The following is a 20,077-nucleotide window of genomic DNA, read 5'->3' as shown; positions in this document are numbered from 1 at the left end:
ATGCTCCGAAAGATCTTCCGATGGATCCCCACCGGAACTAGGAAAACGGTCCCCCAGGCCCTCGTCACCAGCCGTCTAGACTACGGAAACACCCTCTACGCTGGAACCACAGCCAAACTCCAGAAAAGACTCCAGCGCATTCAGAACGCCTCAGCACGACTCATCCTGGACATCCCTCGCCACAGCCACATCTCTGCCCACCTGAAAGACCTTCACTGGCTCCCCGTCAACAAGAGGATCACGTTCAGACTCCTCACCCACTCACACAAGGCTCTCCACGACATGGGCCCGAAGTACCTCAACAGCCGCCTCACATTCTACACACCAACCCGCCAGCTCCGATCCGCCAGCCTCGCCCTCGCCTCCGTCCCACGATTTCGGAAATCCACCGTCGGAGGAAGATCCTTCTCCTACCTGGCAGCCAAGACATGGAACTCTCTCCCCACTCACCTACGGCTGACCCAGGACCATCTCTCATTCAGGAAACAACTCAAGACCTGGATGTTCGAGCAGTAGTAACCCCCCCCCCCCCCCTCAGCACCTTGAGACCCTCACGTGTGAGTGGCGCGTTATACAAATTTTGGTGATTGATTGATTGATTGACATTTCTAATTGTAACAACATCCAATATGAATAGAATGGGTTTTGTCATAAACTCCTGGGAGTCTCTATCTCCTCTTTCCAATATGTGTGTCATAGCGAACTAAAGTTACATCATAATGAGGACTTTCTTAGAGCACGAGCTGCTCTATTTTGGCTAGCCATATGGAAGAACAAAGCTGCATCCCTTACTAGAAATATCATAATAGATTGCCTCCAAAGGGAGAGAGACATGGATATCCCGTGTCTATCAGCAGTGAGAGCTAGTCTTTGCAGGATTAATTATAGTCATGTCTTTGATAGCCCGTCTGAGTGTACAAGCGTAAGGAAAAGAGACAACCGGTGGCCCTATACAGGTGCTACAGGGATGACAGACTTGATAAGGAGTCCAGTAAACCTAGTGTAGCCAGGCTCTTGAACATTGTGTATGATCACAAACAGTCTAGCTATTTGACCAAACCTATGGGCTGCTGGGTGCGTTACCTTCTTTTCCGTTTAAGGGCAGGTACCATGCAGTACCTGTTATGTTTTCTCCTTGGCTTCCAAAAAAATCTTGATTTTATCTCTTGTACCTGTGATGGGCGCTGAAGGCAAACCTTATTACACTTTCTATTTCACTGTAAATACTATGTACAACACACTAAATAGTTTTTACTCCCTTTCTACAGAAGATACTCATATGTTAATTATTTAGATGCATACAGGACCCTCCTTGACGTAGGAGATAATGAATTAGTGTTCTTATTGGCAGCTTTTAAAAAAACTGCTGTTAGAGCTTGAAATTCGATGTCTACTGTTTAACCGCCTTTATGGTCTTGCAATGCACTGAAAATCTTATTAAGCATTCTCTTATCATGAACATTATGAATTTGTGTGTTTTACTATATCATTATCTGACTGTGATCTTTTATGGATATGTTTTTTATGGATGTATTTTGGAACAACGAGTTCCTCAAAAACGACTCCCTAAACTGCACGGTCTGTACTACGACTGTGTCTCAGCAAAGATTTGTCTTTACCACACATTCTTTTACCACAAATGTTTGTGATAAAGGAATGCATGGTAAACCACCCCCTAAAATCTATTCCGAACCCCTCCCACTCCCAAAAATCGACCCCGTACCCCCCCACCACCCACCCCCTAAAAACTTAGACAAACCCATCCAACCTCCTAATAACTAACACTAACCCTCCCACCCCCTTAAAACTAACACTAACCCCTCTTACACCCTAAAATCTAACTCAAACCCCTCCCACCCCCTAAAAACTATCAGGAACCCCCACCCCCTAAAAATGAATACGACCCCCCACTCCCTTAAAACTAACTCCAACCCCTCCCACCCCCTAAAAACAATCACAAACCCCAACCCCTAAAAACAAAAACGAACACCCTCACCCCCTTAAAACTAACCCAAACCCCTCCCACCCCTAAAAATGATTATAACCTCCTCCAACCCCTATAAATGAATACGAACCCCACACCCCCTAAAAACTAACACAAACCCACACCCCTTAAAATCTACCCGAACCCCTCCCACCCCCTAAAAACACCCAACCCCCCCCTCCCCAACCCCAGAACCCCTCTTACCTCTCCTGTTCCTCAAACGCTCTTCTGGACTCCCCATGCGGAACACTAGACCGTCTTAGCCTGAACCATGCATATGCGTGGTTCAGGCTAAGTCGTTGTTCATGCAAATCGTTGTTAAGGATGTCCCCTGTTTTTTATCCGAATAAAGGGGGGCAACCCTATCTTGTGCCTCTTGTAAAGGTAAAAGGATTCGAAATGAGTTGACCAGTCTTTACTCTGGCAGTTGGCTTTGAGTAAATCAATGCAATTCATTGTTATAATCAGTTTGCAAACCCAAAACGCCAGAGCACGACAAACAGATAATCATAATACAGTGCATCAATTACTTTCTCTAGGCCAAAAACAAGGCAGCAGCATGAGGCCTGCCTGTTTTTTAGGAGCCTGTGTAGTTGGTGTAGATTAAGTGATGTCGATATGCTAGGAATTAAGCCATACTGGCTCGGGTCGACTAGATGCAGAATAATTGGTAGTTATCTCATTGCTAAAACATTTTAAATATCTTGTCATCATTGTTTAGGATGGCTAAGGACCTATGAGAGCCAACATCCAATGGATCATGCCCCAGTTTAGGATTGTTTTGGGAGGCAATGGATCTGGTGTGGCCTGGGGATTCGTTTGGAGGTGGCTCTTTGGGAGGCACTGTGGTTGAGAGTGGGAGATTGGTTCTTGGGGGAGCGGTGGGTAGTGTGAAGGCGGACAAGTGGGTCAGTGTGAGGCGAATGTTTGTTCCAGGGCGGTGGTGTTCAGGAGCTCACACAGTGAGTGATGGTGGGTGGGGCATGAAGAGTGAGGGTGATGTTGAGGTAGAGACATCGTATTGACAGCAGTGGTGTGGGCTCCTTTGGAGGATGTTTGCAGAGTGGGGAGAGTTCATGTTGTGGGGTCGACGGCGTTTCGAGCTCGGTCGTTTGGGTTAATCTTCGCGACATGCATGGGTGGGAGGGCTAGGTTGGGCTTGGATGCTGTTGGTGTGGCGTACGGGGTGGTGGGCGCCTGTGGGGCGCTGGCTCCTCTATGTTTAAGCGTGGGAGACAGTTGTGCAGAATCAATTCAAGAGGCGCAGCTGGCCTCTGTAAGGCATTGTTCAGTGCCAAGTATTTATTTTAGGAGAATCCAAGGCATTTAATGGGCACCTGGAGATGAAAGGCGGACATGTCCTGCTGCTGCTGTAGCCTGCGCTGAGTACGTGGATGGATGTAGAGGAGCGCAGTGTTTCGCAGGCGCTTGCCACCCTGGATGCTGCATTGGCGGAGTTCGGGCCTGGTTCGGCTTGCTAGCCTGTGTGTGTGTCCTGGAGATGATCTCGGGTGGTTGCGTTCAGGCACCGTCGGCCCCCTGCAGCATGAGCTCCTTTTGCTCTGTGGGTGTCTTTTAGGGGAGTTCGTGCTGTTGTTGTCAATGCAATGTCTTTGAGTTGGTATCGCCCTACCTTTTCACGTCGCTCTTGTTGCCGCTTGTTGTGTGAGCGCCTGAGTGCTGTTGTTTAGGAGTGGACGTCTGTCGTGTGCTGACCTACATGTCCCTCTTTGTGTTGCTTGCCGGTTCCCTTGAGAGTTGGTTTCCTGCTCTCCGTCATGGTGCCCCTGCAGGGTCGCTTCTGGGCGGACCTTTGGGCCGGACTGGAACCATTGTTTCCCAAAACAGCTTACTACCCCAGGTTCACATATTGGGGTACCCTTGTTCTCCTTATTACCAGTTTAGGATTGGGCATTAATAGGGTCTCTCACATATAAGGCATAAGGTGTCCTTCTTGAAGGGGCATGATATAAACCTCTGCCAGTCATGGAGCTAGGAGGTCTAAGTAGGTATTGTAAAACTGAATTGGGAGGCCATCCAGTCCTGGAGATTTACGTGTGGCAAATTTGCAGATTATGTGATTGAGTGTGATCGGGAAATCCAAACACTAAGATTTGCGCACTTAGTTTAACTGAAACTGTAAAATTGTTTCTTCACATCTTTTATATCAAGTTCAATGAATGAAATTCAATCGTTCTTTGTGTGAGTTACTTCAGTTTGTTTATTTTCAAAAAATCAATTAATCCATGATACGGTGTAATCCATTCTTCATATAACATAATACCATTCATTTCATGTTCATGACTGCACCCAATGCATTTCGGGTCTTCAAAACGCTACCCTTCCTCAGGGGTCTGAAAACGGAAAAATACAGGACCAGATCAGTCTTTTAGTAGAATTAACTTCTTAAAACAAAAATGCGAAAACGCTACAACATTACCAACTTTTGTGTTCAGTTCATCATGTGTCAAGTTATCAATATAAAGAGACTGAGCTTAAAAAATACAGGCCACAAAACATTTAGCCTGAGGAACCGCAGAGGTTTAAACTAACTATATGGTGAATACACAGCTACTATTGTGCAGAGTGCCTAACCTGCCTGCACACGTGGTATGAGCAACAAGATTTTTTTCAAACCATCGAGCTAAGATCTGATAACCACATGAGTTTTATGGCTCAACAGAATGCTGCGTTCTCTATAGTGATATTAGTTTCTAATATACAAGGCTCAAAGACGCTTACTGAGTAAAGAGTATAAAAACACTTACGAGACGAAAAACTTACGAGATGAAAAACACGAGCGTTTAGAAGTTGGAGTTCGTATTTCATGGTTCTGCATGCCAAGAAATGGACTGAAAAGGTATGCAGCAGCGGTTGCACTCTGTGGAATACAGTTTATGTCGTGAATACTGTGATCTCTAGACTAGAAACTTGTCTGTGCGTGCAATAGGTAGAAGGTCCTGCTAAACCTTCATTCTGAAAGAGGAAAAAAATTTCCTGAGAACTACTCAGGAGCCTAATGCACTGCGCTATTCACTCCGTGGACTGTAGGTGGACACAATTTATACAATTTTGGTAGATTAAACATCAGAAATTGCAGTTCCTCATATTTACAAAAAGTGTTAACAATTCCAATAAATCTTCACAGGATGTCGTTGGTGGAATGTTGTCCAATGATTATTTAATTCTTGTGCAGGTAAAGTTGTTGTATCATCACAAATTTACATTTTTTTCCCATATACATTATTTTGTTGGTGTATCCCAATGCATTTCGGGCTTGATAATCAGCCCTTCGTCAGGGGAATCTACAAGAGGATAATATGTACATAAGTATACATGGTAAACAGTACATATATAGCATATCATGTTCAGAGAGCCAGAACTTATGCTCCGAAAGCAACACTGTGTGCAGATCGAAAAAGGTCCTCTATTCATGGTTGGTGAAAACAAGGAAACCGGTGGGGAGAAGGAGTGAGGGTAGAAAACCGACGCGTGTGTGGAAGAAAAAAGGCTCTAGTGGTGTCAGTTAAAAACAAACCCTGTGCTGTGCTTAGTGTCAAACACGATCTCTAAACGTGTGCCCAAGGGAATAGATTGCATGCTTTAATTATTAAAACTCCAAGCGTGTGCCCATAGGAGATGAATTAGAAGGAAAATACGCTTACTGATCTGGTCGGGATGAGTCTTAAACCGCTGAACGCGGCGCCGAAATTCGCGCTCAAGTTTGCAATGTGTCAGAGGTTAAATCTCCCTGATGGGACAAAAGACCGGAGGAAGTGAAAATGCTTGAAAGTTAACAAAGATAACCTAAAACGGGTTAGTCGTGTCAGTGACGACAGGAAATCTTACCGGGTAAAGAAACGCGGGTGTTCGCAAGTGACCGAGTGTTTCCAGCGTCTGTTTAGAAACAGACTGCCGGAGTGCTCATTAAGAGGGGGCATAGTGGTAGAAAGAGGACTGAGTCCGTGCTCGCCATGTTGGAATGTTGAAACAAATAAAATGCGCGTCTTAGAAAAATAGAACACTCGTCTTAGGGACACATGAACCAAATGCTAACAGTGTTCAATTTTTACAATGCAAATCAGAACAGGTCCTGTAATTGTCTGACGACATATCATTTTAAGTGAAAACAGAAGAGACAAATAAAGCTCTAGTATATATGCAAAACCTCAGAATATGTAAAAAACGATATTCCAGATTACAAAGTCAATGCTGCCACTCATTGTGTGCACAATCTGACAAGTGCAAAAAGAACTACAATGATCAATATGGTAATGCTGACTGTGCCCAAAGCAGGGTAATTACATAAAACATGCTAGTTCGAACTTGTCATTTAATCCTGTTGGGGTCAGGGTCTGTAAATACCATAGCCAGTACGTTTCACGCTGGGATAGTATTTTCGCGCGGTCTCGTTCTGGGTTAGCTGTAATTACTTGCAAAATACCAAATTTTAGTTGGGCAATGTTGTGCCTGTGTGTGTGCCAATGTTGGGCAAGTGGGGAGTTAGCATTATGTGTGCGTATCCTGCTCTTATGCTCTGTAACTCTGGTCCGCACACTCCGCTCTGTTTTTCCCACATAAAGTAGGTCTACTACAAAATTGGTGTTACAAGTTGCTGTGTATGTGAAAGAGATAGTTTTACCGGATCTGGGGTGGTTCATGGTCAACCCAGTTATTGGGTTATTGCAATTGGAGCAATTCATGCATTTAAGCAGTCCTTTGTATTGTGTTTTAGGTCGGGAAGGTTTAGTGTTTAGAATCTCTTTTAAATTGTTTGACCTTTTGTATGCGAAAAGTGGCTGAACACTAAACATGTTTCCGAAATCTGGTTCGAATTGGAGTAGGGACCATCGGTTCAAAATGATAGATTTGACTTGTCTAGATTGTGTGGAATACGTGGATACAAAAACCTCCCTCTGGGGGGAATGGGGAGGGTTTTTTTTCTTTAAGAGTGACTCTCGAGTTACTTTGGAGGCTCTAGTTACTGCCTCATTCAAAACATTTTCAGGGTAGCCTCGTTGTTTGTATCTGTCTTTAGAGATTTCCATCGTCTGCATGCCAGTGGTTTGATCAGAATTGATCAGTTTAATGCGGAGAAATTGGGAGTATGGAAGGTGCTTTTTAAGTGACCATGGGTGGAAGCTCTGGTAGAGCAAGGCATTGTTCCTATCTGTGGGTTTGGTGAAGATCGAAGTTATGATCTGTCCATTGGTGACCTTAATTAAAACGTCTAGAAATGGGATTTGTTGTTCATCAATCTTGTGGGTGAATTGAATGCGGGGATTGATAGTGTTCAATTCTGTGATGTTCTGTTCGAGTTCCTGTAATGTGCCTTGCCAAACAATTAGAATGTCGTCTATATATCGCTTGAAGACGAGCAAGTTGGCGTGCCATTGTGGTTGTGTCAATATGTTCTCTAGCTCGTATTTCATCATGAAAATATTAGCGTAGCTGGAGGCCCCCGAAAAACCCATAGAGGTTCCATTAGACTGCAAAAAATAGCGGTCTTGCCAGCTGAAGTAACTATGGAACAAGCAAAAATGTAGGATTTCCATGAGAAACGTTTGATTGGCTCGCGGAGTCTCTGCTCTCAAGAGTGCCCATTCTATAGCCTCCAAACCCTCACAGTGTGGGATGGAGGTGTAGAGTGCTATGACATCAATGGTACACAACCAAATTTGTTTATCTTTGGGAATGGTGATTTCTCTGAGGATGTTGAGCAGGTGGGTGGTGTCTTGTATGTATGTGATTCCTGATTGCACTATGGGTTGTAGGAAAGTGTCCAAATATCGACCTAAGGTGTCGTGAATTGAGCCGCATCCCGAGACAATGGGTCTCAAGGGAGGGTCTGTCAGAGATTTGTGAATTTTGGGTACCATATAGATCTTGGGTCTGCGGGGAAATTTGGTGTATAAGTAATCTTTGGTTTTTGGGCTGATCCATTTCATTTCTAGGGCGTTCGCGAGAATGGTATTCAAGACTGCCAAAAAATCATTGGTCGGGTCGTCAGGTAGAGGTAGATACGTTGCAGTGTCATTTATCATGCTCTCAACTTTATTTACATACTTGGACTTATCCATAATTACCAGGGCACCTCCTTTGTCTGCCTTGGTGATGTGTAAAGTTGGGTTGGACTGGAGTGAGCGCAAGGCTGACCTCTCTCCAGAACTGAGATTCAAAGGTGACCTACCGTGTTGTGGTAGTTTAGAGATGTCTTGTTTGACTAAGGTCTCAAACAGATCGATAGTCTTGTGTGACGTGGGTGGAATAAAAGCACTTTTGGGTCTGAAATCTTGATATTCAATTTCTTGTGACAAGGGCTGGTTACTTTCAATGGTGTTAAAAAAGTGACGTAACCGAAGCTTCTGTGTAAATTTGAATACATCTATTTGTGTGTCAAGACACTTAGCCTGGTTGGTTGGCAAAAAGGAACATCCTTTGTTAAGTACGTTTATCTGTTGGGGTGTGAGTTGTTTGGAAGAGATGTTTATGGTTAATGTTTCTTTTTGCGACTGGGTTTTCCTGAACCGGTGACCTCTTCTGGTTTGTTGGTGTTGGACCCTTGAGGTGGTTCGTTTGAGGCTGGACTGTTGGACAAAAAAGCCGATTGCGTAGTTGTACTGCTACTACTTGGTGCATCTTTTTCAGTAGTGACTGTTAGGTTGGTGTTTGTGTTAGTTGGTGCTGGGGGCGTGTCATTCGAGTGTCAGAGTCTGACACCACACTTTCTTCCGAGGAGGTCTTTCCTGGTTGGTTCCAGGTGCGTTTCTTTGCGTATACCTCAGCCCATGAGTACACTTCGTCTAACTTATAATCTATGGTGTCACAACGAAATTTGCGGACTTTTCGTTCGTGGATGTCTTTCGCGTAACTGTCTAATCTGTTGTTAATCTCTTCTAAGGTCGTAGTCCAAGTGTCAGTTTCCATGCGTTGTGTCAAATTATTTTGTAGGTCCTTGATTTCTGTTTCTAGTCCAGTGAGGACTTGTGACAGTTTTTCAACTATTAGAAGGATAAGGTCCAGAGAGCACTTATTAAGGATGGCGTACCATTTCTCCATAAATTTTTTATTCATCTTGAATAACATGGGTTTGATTGCTAAGCGTGGCCCCCTGAGGATGCGGCTTGTCCGATGATATTGTATAAGGGTGGTGGCGTGCAGACGTTGATTTATCTCACGTCTCATTAGATATTCAAGTTGTTTGATTTGTTGTTGGACCGGGCCTGAAGTAGCATCAAATTTTCTGACCTCTTTGATGAGGCCATATATGTCTGCTGCTTCTTGAGAAGAATATACTTTGGTCTGTGCTTTATTTTCTGTAAGGTGGAGAATGTCATCAAATGTTGCCATGGTGTTATAGTGAACAGTAGTCTGGGTGGTGCAGTTGTTGTCTGCTGAGCAGGAATTCGACTGTAATGATTCACTTCCAATGCCTCATGAGCCTGTGGAACGTAGGGGATTGCGTGCTGATTCTCTACGAAGGTCTAGGAGACACTGCTGCCTGACTGCCCCATACGCGGCTCCGCTGAGAGTGCACTCTCAGCAGAGCCGCGTATGGGGCAGTTGCTCATTACAGTCGAATTTAGCGACTCCGTATCAACCTGTACGTACATAACATGTCCTGCACTTATATTTCACTTTTGTAAATATACTTCATGTTTTAAGTAGAAATACGTGAGTAAGGTGGTGATTTGTGTACCCTGTCCTGAAGAAGGAGCTCAGTCTCCGAAACATGTTGACACACACACAAAGGAGGTAGTGCACATAGCCCTGCACTTAAAACCTCAGTTTACTGCACGTTTTTAATAGTGCCAGCTCGGGGGCAGATTAAAATCCTTTTTACCGCACGAGCCAGGCCCTTTTTAAACTTCACTCACAGTTTATAACCTCACCACTCACATAAGATACCTTCACATACACCACGCATAGTCTTGATTAAGTGCTCCCGCGTAGTCGCAGGTCGTAGCACGCCGCATCCCGTAGAGGGGTGCAAAGACCCCAATGATGAGGCATGACACCAAGGGTCCTTTTAGTGTGTGAGGGGTATTTTACAACACAGGGTGTTCCCAACCAATGTTAGGGAAACCCTTCCTAAAGTGGATTCCTTTTGTTTAAAAACTACTGACCAGGGAGTACGAATCCACCTGTGAACCCTCTCTCCCCTTCTTGTAAATTTTGCAAGAATGAAGTTGTGTCTTTGATGTACGTGCTGTAGTTTTGCACCTGTGGCTGTAAAAACCAATCTACATAATTCCCAATTGGCTCACAGATAGAACCTCAAGCTGAGACAATAGGTCTAAAAGGCGGTCTTTGTGCGTCTTTATGGACTTTGGGTAACATGTATAGTTGGGACCTTCGCAGGTATTTGGCTTCCAGAAATGTATACGTTTTGTCACTTATCCATTGCATTATTAGAGCATGATCAAGAATTAGTTTCAATACGCTTTGATATATCTGCGTAGGATCATTCACCAATGGTACATAGATATTTTCATTATTGACATGTTCATTGACGCTATTGATGTAGAAATCTGTATCCATGATTACTCCACGTATCTTCTGCACTCTTATATTGTTATTAAGTGAGTCTAAAACCTCTTTCATTCTTCTGTCCTGCGGCTACTCATCTCTATCCAAATAACTGAATAACATGTCCACTACTCAAATTACTTCATATTTCACTATAATAATTTTCAGGACTAATACTTTACGGGTTCCGGAGTAGTGTGCTACTCGCCAGAAAAGCTCTTCAACACCCCTTCAGGAGTAACAAGCGCTATATGAATGCTATATGATTGCAAACTTTTCCCCCACTTCTATCCCGCCGGTATCCTGCTCACGCCAAATAACTGACTAATATCCACCACTCAAATTACTTTCATATTTCACTATACTAATTCACAACTAATCCTTTATGGGTTTTGGGAGTAGTGTGCAACTGCCCCCCCAAAAAGTAGAGGCGCTTTAACCCCCCATCAGGGGTAACAAGCGCAATATAAATACATACCTTTTTTCCTCTTCTATCCTTCTTAATCCAAATAACTGACTAACCTATCCAACACTTTAATTACTTTCATATTTCACTATACTAATTCAACATTAATCCTTTATGGGTCCCGGAGTAGCGTGCTACTCGCCGAAAAAGCACTTTGACGCCTCGTCAGGGGTAGTAAGCACAATATAAATGCAATTACAATACAGTACAATACAACTAAATAACGGTGCCAAGAATTCACCAAAATGCAGACATTTCCATCAAACTCTGTAACAGTCAATGCAAGTTAATATGTTCGGCTGCATACGGCTCCTAATTCAGTAATCTAAAATCAAGAAGTAGGTCAAACTCAAACACAGCCATGACTGTGCCAACTATCCATGATATAATTGATTATTCTATTAGAAACTCAGAAATTTACTAACTGCCCATATGGCATTCTTTCTTCACAAGAGAATGTGTGTGTTGTGTTGTATGTATTCTCCATGTTAAAAGCATCCGGATTCAAAGAAGGACTAAATCGTAGACTGACCATTCTATACACAAAAATGCTCCAAATGGGAGTGGTGCAGTCACAATTTAAATCAAGCACCACATACTCATTTACCATGATCAGCACCTTCATCACAGTTTACTTATTTACTATAATCATCTAAATATTCTAAATATTGTCCTTAACATGCATGCTTGGAATTTTTAGAATTGCTATCATAAAAAGTCTGTGCAGCACTTTATTAGAGCCATATTTTAAAAAGTCCTAATTTGAAAGCAAGAATTACCTCGCAGGCAGATATTCTATATGTGAAAGGGTGCCAAATTGGAGTGACGCCCCTTCTGGCCCCAAAATTTGTAAATTTCATCCTGAGTTCAGAAAAAAAGCTACTCCCTGATTGTGACACCCAACATCAGTCGCATGCCTAGATTATTATTATTAATGAAAGGTTTTGCAGGATATTGTTAATCTCATTAATGTTAAAGGAACATTTGTAATCCCAAAAATTGTTCCTAAGGTTCAGTGTATGTCCCCAATCTAAAGTTCTAAAAGATTTTATATGTTTACAGTAACTGAAAAAAACATTAAAAAAAAGGAAACACTGAGGTTTCTAAAAGATTTAAATTTTGCGTAGTAACTGGTAAAATCCTAATACTAAATCAATTATCTAGATAGTGTAGGCCCATTCTGACGACGAGAAATTATCCATTTTAATTAACAGCTCATAATGTTTTTTAACTGTTAGACTATGCACAATTGCACTTTAACTGTCTTTCCTAAATGTAAGACTCTGTACAAGTGCTTCTACCCATTGCTGCTAACTGTAAAATATGGCACAGGCACACCTTATTTAGTACATCCTCATTTTGAAACACCAACCTACGTATTCCAAAATTGGGGATAGGGCAGGCAGTCCCCATAGGAAGGTTTTTAACTTCCATTTGGAGAAGTGTTTTTTGCGACTGGTGCGAAATATGAAACAGTTTTAAAATGTACCTCGAATTCACTCGTATTAGATTGTATTACATGTGCATTTGTTTTTTTATACTTGTAATTTTAGATGTACAAATGTACCTCAATATTTCTCTACAAAATGTATTATGTGTGCTCTGTTGGCAAAAGGTGTGATACTAGTTAATTTAATCAGGTGATAATTGGTACAATAATGCTCATAACCCAATGTATTTTAAAAAAAATATTCTTGTTTGTAATGATTTTTATTAATCAACAAATAAAGTATTTTCTTCTTCTTGGAGTGGCGCCATCATAATTACAATCAATCAGCTACCACACAGTCTATACATATTTATAACAATGAGGGTCTTCACATTCTAAAAATTGTCCTAAGTACTCAGGAGAATCCCAGATACCTTAGTTCATTAAGTTGTTCAAACACCATTTAACATCTTGATATTCCAACTATAGCCCTCTTTGGTATTATCAGAGAGAACCAATCCAGAAAACTACCCTGCAACTCAGTTCATCATAATGTTTGAACACAGAAATCTAGAAAATTGTAATATATAACAGATAGTGCTGTGGTTCCAGGGTTGTGACATATGTATGAAATTGTTAGACAATCATAAAACTCCTTTACATGACTGCAGATAACCTCATATGATTCCTATACACAGGGAAATACAAATAGAAGTTGTAAATAACATTAAAAAATATGAAGCTAAGTTTATGTTTGTAAGTGGAGATAAAGAGCCCATTTATGGTGTCTCTCAAATCCAAAGACTATTTTTATCTCAACAACGTACTGAAGTTCATAGTCAATATCTTTTTTCCCATAGTGTTGTTACTTGAGAGCCATAAATCAAACTAAAAAACTAGATAACTGGCACCACACCATTGCTTAGAGTAGTACAAAGCCACTAACACAATACATGTCAACAGGAAACTACACATCATCCATGGTAACATACTGTAACCAGATACCCCATATTTTCCTGTGTTTTTAGGGGCAAACCCTGGATTTGTAAACATATTACTCTGCTTTTGCATACCAGTTCATCCTTTGTACCTATTGTCTCATGGGAAGTGCCCTAGCGGAGCGCCAGTGTTGATCTATGTCCACTTAGACAGTAACAGTCTGATCGCCACCAGGATTCTGGTTGCATGTGGACTCCGCCCATTTGTCTTGTAGCCCTACTAGTGCCATTATGGGGTCAGTGTTCATAGTTCTACCTATCACTTTGGAGAGGGTCGTCTGTATTCAGGTCCAATAGCTCTGTAATTACGGAACATGCCCACACTGTGTGGTAGAAGGTCTCCAGTTCAGTTTGCATCTAAGGCAGCTGTCTAGACCCTGCTTCATTTCGCTGAGTCTCAATGGGTTACCCTATGTAAGTACTTCAGTTGAATGAGCTGAAGTCTAGTAGAGACAGTCAGTGTTCTTGGTGCCATCCAGGCTTCTGTCGGTCATCCTTGTCTATTGGACATCCTACACTCACCTATTCTGCACGGCCGCCATGTGATTGGGAGTATTGGCTTCCAATGATCGGAAAAGTCTTGAAATGCCTTTATTCCTGATAACTGATAATGTAACCCATGCTCTTAAGGGATTGTGAACTGTCAGTTTAAGTAGAGCACCTTTGTCTGCTTCTAGTGCAACTGCAGGTAGTAGAATAGCTTGAGGTGCATACCAGAAAGAAGAAGGGGTGAATGTGATGCCCGTCCAAAGAATGTTCAGCCTGGATATACAGATTAGGTCCCAAGATTTAAACCCACGGAGCATAATGGTATGATCCAACCAGGAGCCGTCCCAAAGCGGTGCTTCTGCTGGTGGGGCCCTATCACATTGAATTCAATGGATGGCTTGGCACCAACGCTCCAATGTTGTGAAAGTGGTCTGGAGAGATTAAGCATGTATGTGGCCCATATAGCATATGCAACATGTCATGTTGTTCAATATATTCTCATGGTCACTATTTAAACCACTTTCTACTGCTCCCAATCTCTTAATTCACATGGACTCAGTGTGGCGTTATTTAAGTTATCTGTCCCCATTTATCGGATCAACCTCAAGTATATCTATGCCATGGAAGTGAAAGTCAACATGTGACTTTTTTTTGTCACAAGTCAGAATATGTGATACAGCAGTATATCTGATACCACTCTGTTTAATAGCTCTCAAATGCTCGTCGAATCTTTCATTTACTGCTCTGCTCGTACGGCTAACGTAAATCTAACCAAAAGACATAGACCAATATGTTAACTGACAGTTAACATTTGTTTCAATATTATAGATAGAGCTTCCATTGTATGAAAAGTTCATAATTTTATCAAATGCCAGCCTGCCTGCGCATGCTACATCATCGAGATAATCAAAAATAGAATGGACACTGGTATCTACAAAACCTTTGGTTTGTATTCGAAAACCCTCATAGACATCCTGGTTTTATTGTTGCGGTGTATCTTTTATCCGCCCCCTCAGGAGTTATGGCGTATTCATAGGGTAGTCGAGTAACGTGCTGGATGCCTGCCTCACCCGAGGCTACCTCCGGTACAGGTAGAAGTCTCCAGAGATAATGGAAAAGGATTAAAATGGGATAAAAATAGTGTCTCACCTAAGAATTTATTCATTAGAAAAAGAGGGGTAGGCACTATTGATAAAGGATAGTGCGATATGATGGTAATCTTGTTACTGGATTACCGCATGTCTTGAAAAATGTGTCAACATGTTTCAGCTCTCTCGGCCCAGCCGGGTCTACGGATCTTTCGTCAGGACAAAACACAAACGAAAAAAGGCTAGAAAGTTAATAACTCACACCACTTGTGTAGTTTTGATAATAAGTATGGTCAACTTATACTTAGATTCCCTGTGCTGTGGAAACAAAAGCCAACAATATCCATTATATATGTGGCTCCAAACGTGAGGTGAGCAAGCAGACATGTCAAAATTACATGTGGAGCACAAAACTCCTCATCAGGAGCGTACGCCATGCTAGTGGCATTAATACCGTATCGATGAAGGAAAGGATTAAAAACAATGTCTAATACAGGAAGTACATTCAGGATTGCAACGTGTGCGATGTTATTTTTATAAAGGACCCACTGTAGTAGGAAGTCCGCGTTTGTAGAACTGATTGTGGACGGAATATTAAACCCTTATTTTAGTGGCCTATATACAAAACACTTCAACAAGGTGCGATATAATTACCTGTATTGAGCTCAATGATAGCTTCAACAGGGGTTGGAGAGTCGCTTGTGGCCTTTGCTGTTGTGGTACAAACAAGCCCGCTGTATTAGTAAAACAGTTATATCTCTTACCAGATAGTAGAGATAAGGTCCTGCTGCCATTCTTACCCGCGAGGTTCGGCGCTGTGTCCCCTGTGCTGACTCTGCCCCTGGCTATGGGCCTGTCTTTGTTTCACCTTTCTTTTAAATTGGGTTCAGACATAAAGAGTGGACTACTAGTGGGTAAAGAGGCTCCATGTAAGATGGTTGCCTCCCGATGTAAGAGAGTGTACACATTAGGTGTTATCTAATCATAGGAGAGAAAATACAGGATTAAATGCGGTAAAATGTCCACGACGTTCGAAGTGTATGTACAAAGGGCAATCCCGTCTAAAAAATTGGTTATCACAAAGACTGGGACTTAAAGTTAGTGCACCCTTGACTCAGTAGAATTGGTGCCACGGGATGTTATTGTTCATCCCCACAATGTCTGTTCTGAGGCGGTCCACCCACCTTTGTTCTTTTTCAAATAGGACCTGCTCAGCGTTGTTGTTTTTGTCTAGTAGCATTTCAAGAACCGTCCATCTCAAATCGTCACATGAATGTCCTGCTTCCACGAAGTGAGTACACAGTTTGGTGGTGTTCTTCTTGAGTCTTACATTGCTTCTGTGCTCTCCTATGAGGAGTTTGATTTTGCGACAGGTCATGCCCACGTATTGTCGTTGGCAGGGGCAGGTCACTAAATAAGTTACATGTGTAGAGTTACAATTTGTATGTTGTCTCTGGGTCCACAATAAGGTGTCTGTCAATTGTAGTACCTTCGTGGTATTGGTGAACTTGCAAACTCCACAGGTGCCACATGGGTAATGGCCTGTAATAGGGGCCATAGTGATATCTCTGATTGTTGACATCACTTGTTTCTTTTTTGGCCTAGTATGTACGAGGACATCTTTGATGTTTTTTGTTCTTCTGTTGGCGAATCGTGGTTTGGGCCAATTGAATTTGCCTGACGTAACAATCTGCCAATTCTTCTTTATCAATTTTTGGACGTCATAGGTCGCAGGGCAGTAGGTAGTGACACATGTGACTAGATCCTTAATAGGTTCTTTACAGTTGTTTTGTAGGAGACTTACGACTAGCTCCTGTGCCTGTTTTCGGTAGTCACTCTCTTTACTACAGTTACGTTTATGTCTCAAAAACTGACTGTAAGGGAGATTATCCCGCAAGGGTCGGGGGTGGAAACTTTGATAAGAGAGTAGGCTGTTTTTGGCTGTGGGTTTGGTGAAGGTTTTGGTCTCCAATTTCCCATTTTCACAAAAAATCGTAAGGTCCAAGAAATCAATATGCTGGTTACTCGAGGTGAAGGTGAATTTTAACCACCTATCTCTCTCATTGAGCCATTCCATGAAGGTGGTGAGATCTAGTTTGATATCCCAGATTAGTAGAATGTCGTCAATATAACGCATCCAGTGGATTATACTGGAAGCGTAGGGGTTGGTATTGTTGAGGACGAATTCTTGTTCAAACTGGCTCATGTAAAGTACTGCGCCAACAGAAGAACAATCTGCCAATTCTTCCTTATCAATTTTTGGACGTCATAGGTCGCAGGGCAGTATTTGCTGTTAGGTATCATCCCGATGGGTCTCCGAGTTAGAAACATCCCTGGTCTCTTTGTTCACTACAAAGCATTTCTAGGCAAATGGAGTAGAATTGCTAGTAGATGTTCAAGGGATCTAATGATGCTCATCGTTGAGACAGCCAAAGAACTATCTAACAGTAGATTTCCCACGCGCCTCAATTCTTTTAAGTTTCTTTTTTAGTTCTACCAGTTTTTTTGTATCGTCATTATGTCGATTGGAGTCTGTGGTGCTGGCACCAAAGGAAGATGATGTTCCCACAAGTGTTTCATTATAATGGTTAGATAGGGATCTGAATGTAGTAATGGATGTAAATGGCAAGAAGTACATTGTGGCTGTGCGTGGGAAATCTACTGTTAGATATTTCTTTTCTTCATAGTCAATGAGATTTTTGCTTTCCCAAATCGTAAGTTTTTGGTCTATATCTCTCTTTATTTGGTCCGTTGGATTTTTGGGTAATTGTTCGTAATACACGGGGTTGGTTAGTTGGCTCATCGCTTCCACTGTGTACAGTTCCTTGTCCCAGATAACCACATTGCCCCCTCAATCAAGCTGGCAAAACACTGATATAGACCAAAAACGTACGATTTGGGAAAGCAAAAATCTCATTGACTATGAAGAAAAGTAGTTTCCCACGCACAGCCACAATGTACTTCTTGCCAAAGATACACAAAGATCCTACTAGACCACCTGGGAGACCGATTGTATCGGCTAACGGCTCATTGATGGAACCAATGGCAAACTTCATTGATTATTTTCTGAGACCCTTTGTGGAGGATTTAAAATCATACCTCAAGGATACAACAGACTTTTTGTGCACATTGTCGAACTTAAAATGGCAAGAAAACTATCTTCTGATATCGATGGATGTCATCGCTTTGTACACGAACATTGACAATGACTTGGGCTTGCAGGCGTGTAAATACTTCTTAAAACAACATAACATACACTACAAGGAACACAACGAAATGTTGTGTGAAATGATCTCTCTGATGCTAACTAATAACATCTTCCTCTTTGGCGAACAACTTTATCGTCAGCGTAATGGCGCGGCGATGGGTTTCTCATTCAGCCCAAGCTATGCTTGCATAGCCATGGGATGGTGGGAGGAGGAGATAGCCTGGAACTCTCAAAACTCGAGATTTACCCGACACATTATACAATGGAAAAGATTCATTGATGACTTGTTCATAGTGTGGGACAGGAAGCGAGAAAGAGTTTGATCAATACTTTGAACTTTTGAATAATAGCATACCGGGATTGAAATTTACTTGCACTAAAAGCAGGGAACGGCTGTCTCTCCTGGACACAGAGGTATACATAAGAAACAACCAAGTGGAGACAACATTGCATAGAAAGGTAACAGCTACAAATGCCACCCTTGAAGCTACGAGCTTTTATCAACCTGCTCTAATCTCAAGTATACCGTACGGAGAATTTCTTCGAATTCAAACGCATCTGTAGTGAAAACACAGAGTGGGAAAAACACAGTGCAAGAACAATGAAAAGATTCCAGAAAAGGAAGTATGGAAAAAATGTAACTAAAAAATGTTGGGAGAGAGCAAATGAAAAACTCAGGGCAGACTGTCTGAAGCCACAAACAAAAGAGAAAACGATGGAGGAACCAATTAGACTGATTTTGGATTACAGCAAAGAGTCCAAACAAGTAATCCAAATCCTCAAAAAGAATTGGAAGATTCTAAAACTTGACCAGACTATAAGTCAAAAATTGGGAGATCATCCAGTAGTGGCATACAGAAGATCAAAAAACCTAAAAGATCAATTGATACATAGCCACTTTGTTAGCAAGATAAAAACAACATGGTTAAAAACCATTGGATTCACCAAATGCTACAACTGCAAAGTCTGCGAGATAGCCAAACCGACCAAACAAGTAATTATGGCAAACCAAAAGATCTGGAAAATAAGAATATTAATCACCTGCAAAAGTCAGTACACTGTCTATATGATTGAATGTCCTTGTCAGCTACGCTACATAGGAAGCACAATCTGTGAGCTGAAAAAGCGAATTTTGGAACATGTAAGGGCCACTGTAAACAAGGACAGAGGAAATGCAGTGGCCAAACAAATGGAGACACACCATGACGGGAATTGGCGGCTGCTAAAATTCCTGGGATTGGAAACGATGTCGCTGTCAGACAGAGGTGGACATCGTGAAAAACTACTAGGCCAAAAGGAGTCACGTCACATTTTGAACTTTCGAACAATGACCCATTTCGGACTGAATCAGTCAGAAGAACTTTACGTACATATATGAAAAAACCAAGTTTACTTCTCGTAATAATCTCCATAAAAACTTTTTCGTCCCACATGCCCACGTAATAGGTTAATAATAATTTGAGCAATGAATCTGGGATTTTTTTGAAACCAACATTAATACCCATAAGCAATCGAAATTTCCACAATCCCTCAGTAATGTCAGCCCACTGGAGGGCTCAAAATAATTAAAGCTAAAAGACTTATGAGCAATGACCCTGCATGCGAAAGACTATTCCGTTATTGTCAAAAATTGTTTGAAAGAATACTGTATCCATATATAATGTGATAATTATAAATATATAATTGAGGAATAACTGAGAGCAGCAGGGACAAAAATGAGGGAATCAATATACAAGGAATGGGCTTAAATTTTGTTACATTTTGTACTTATTTAATATACAAACTACATATCCCAGAATGCAACTGTGAAAGAAAACAGATTGGTGTTATCATGTGACCGAGGTGGGCGGGCACTCCCTTTTTAAAACACAACTAGCAAACAGTGT

At 41.8% G+C, this 20,077-nt stretch overlaps 1 protein-coding gene across 1 annotated transcript in view; it reads right to left on the bottom strand.

The window, feature by feature from the left end:
• The window catches only part of RAB28 (RAB28, member RAS oncogene family), a 653,251-nt gene that overhangs the window by 183,743 nt on the left and 449,431 nt on the right, over positions 1 to 20,077 (bottom strand). The window lies entirely within an intron of this gene.

Source organism: Lissotriton vulgaris, chromosome 3_2, assembly GCF_964263255.1.
Source record: "Lissotriton vulgaris chromosome 3_2, aLisVul1.2, whole genome shotgun sequence".
In the NCBI taxonomy this organism is placed as follows: domain Eukaryota; kingdom Metazoa; phylum Chordata; class Amphibia; order Caudata; family Salamandridae; genus Lissotriton; species Lissotriton vulgaris.
The sequence above is the reverse complement of the archived record's forward strand: the minus strand, read 5'-3'. Positions and strand labels throughout refer to the sequence as shown.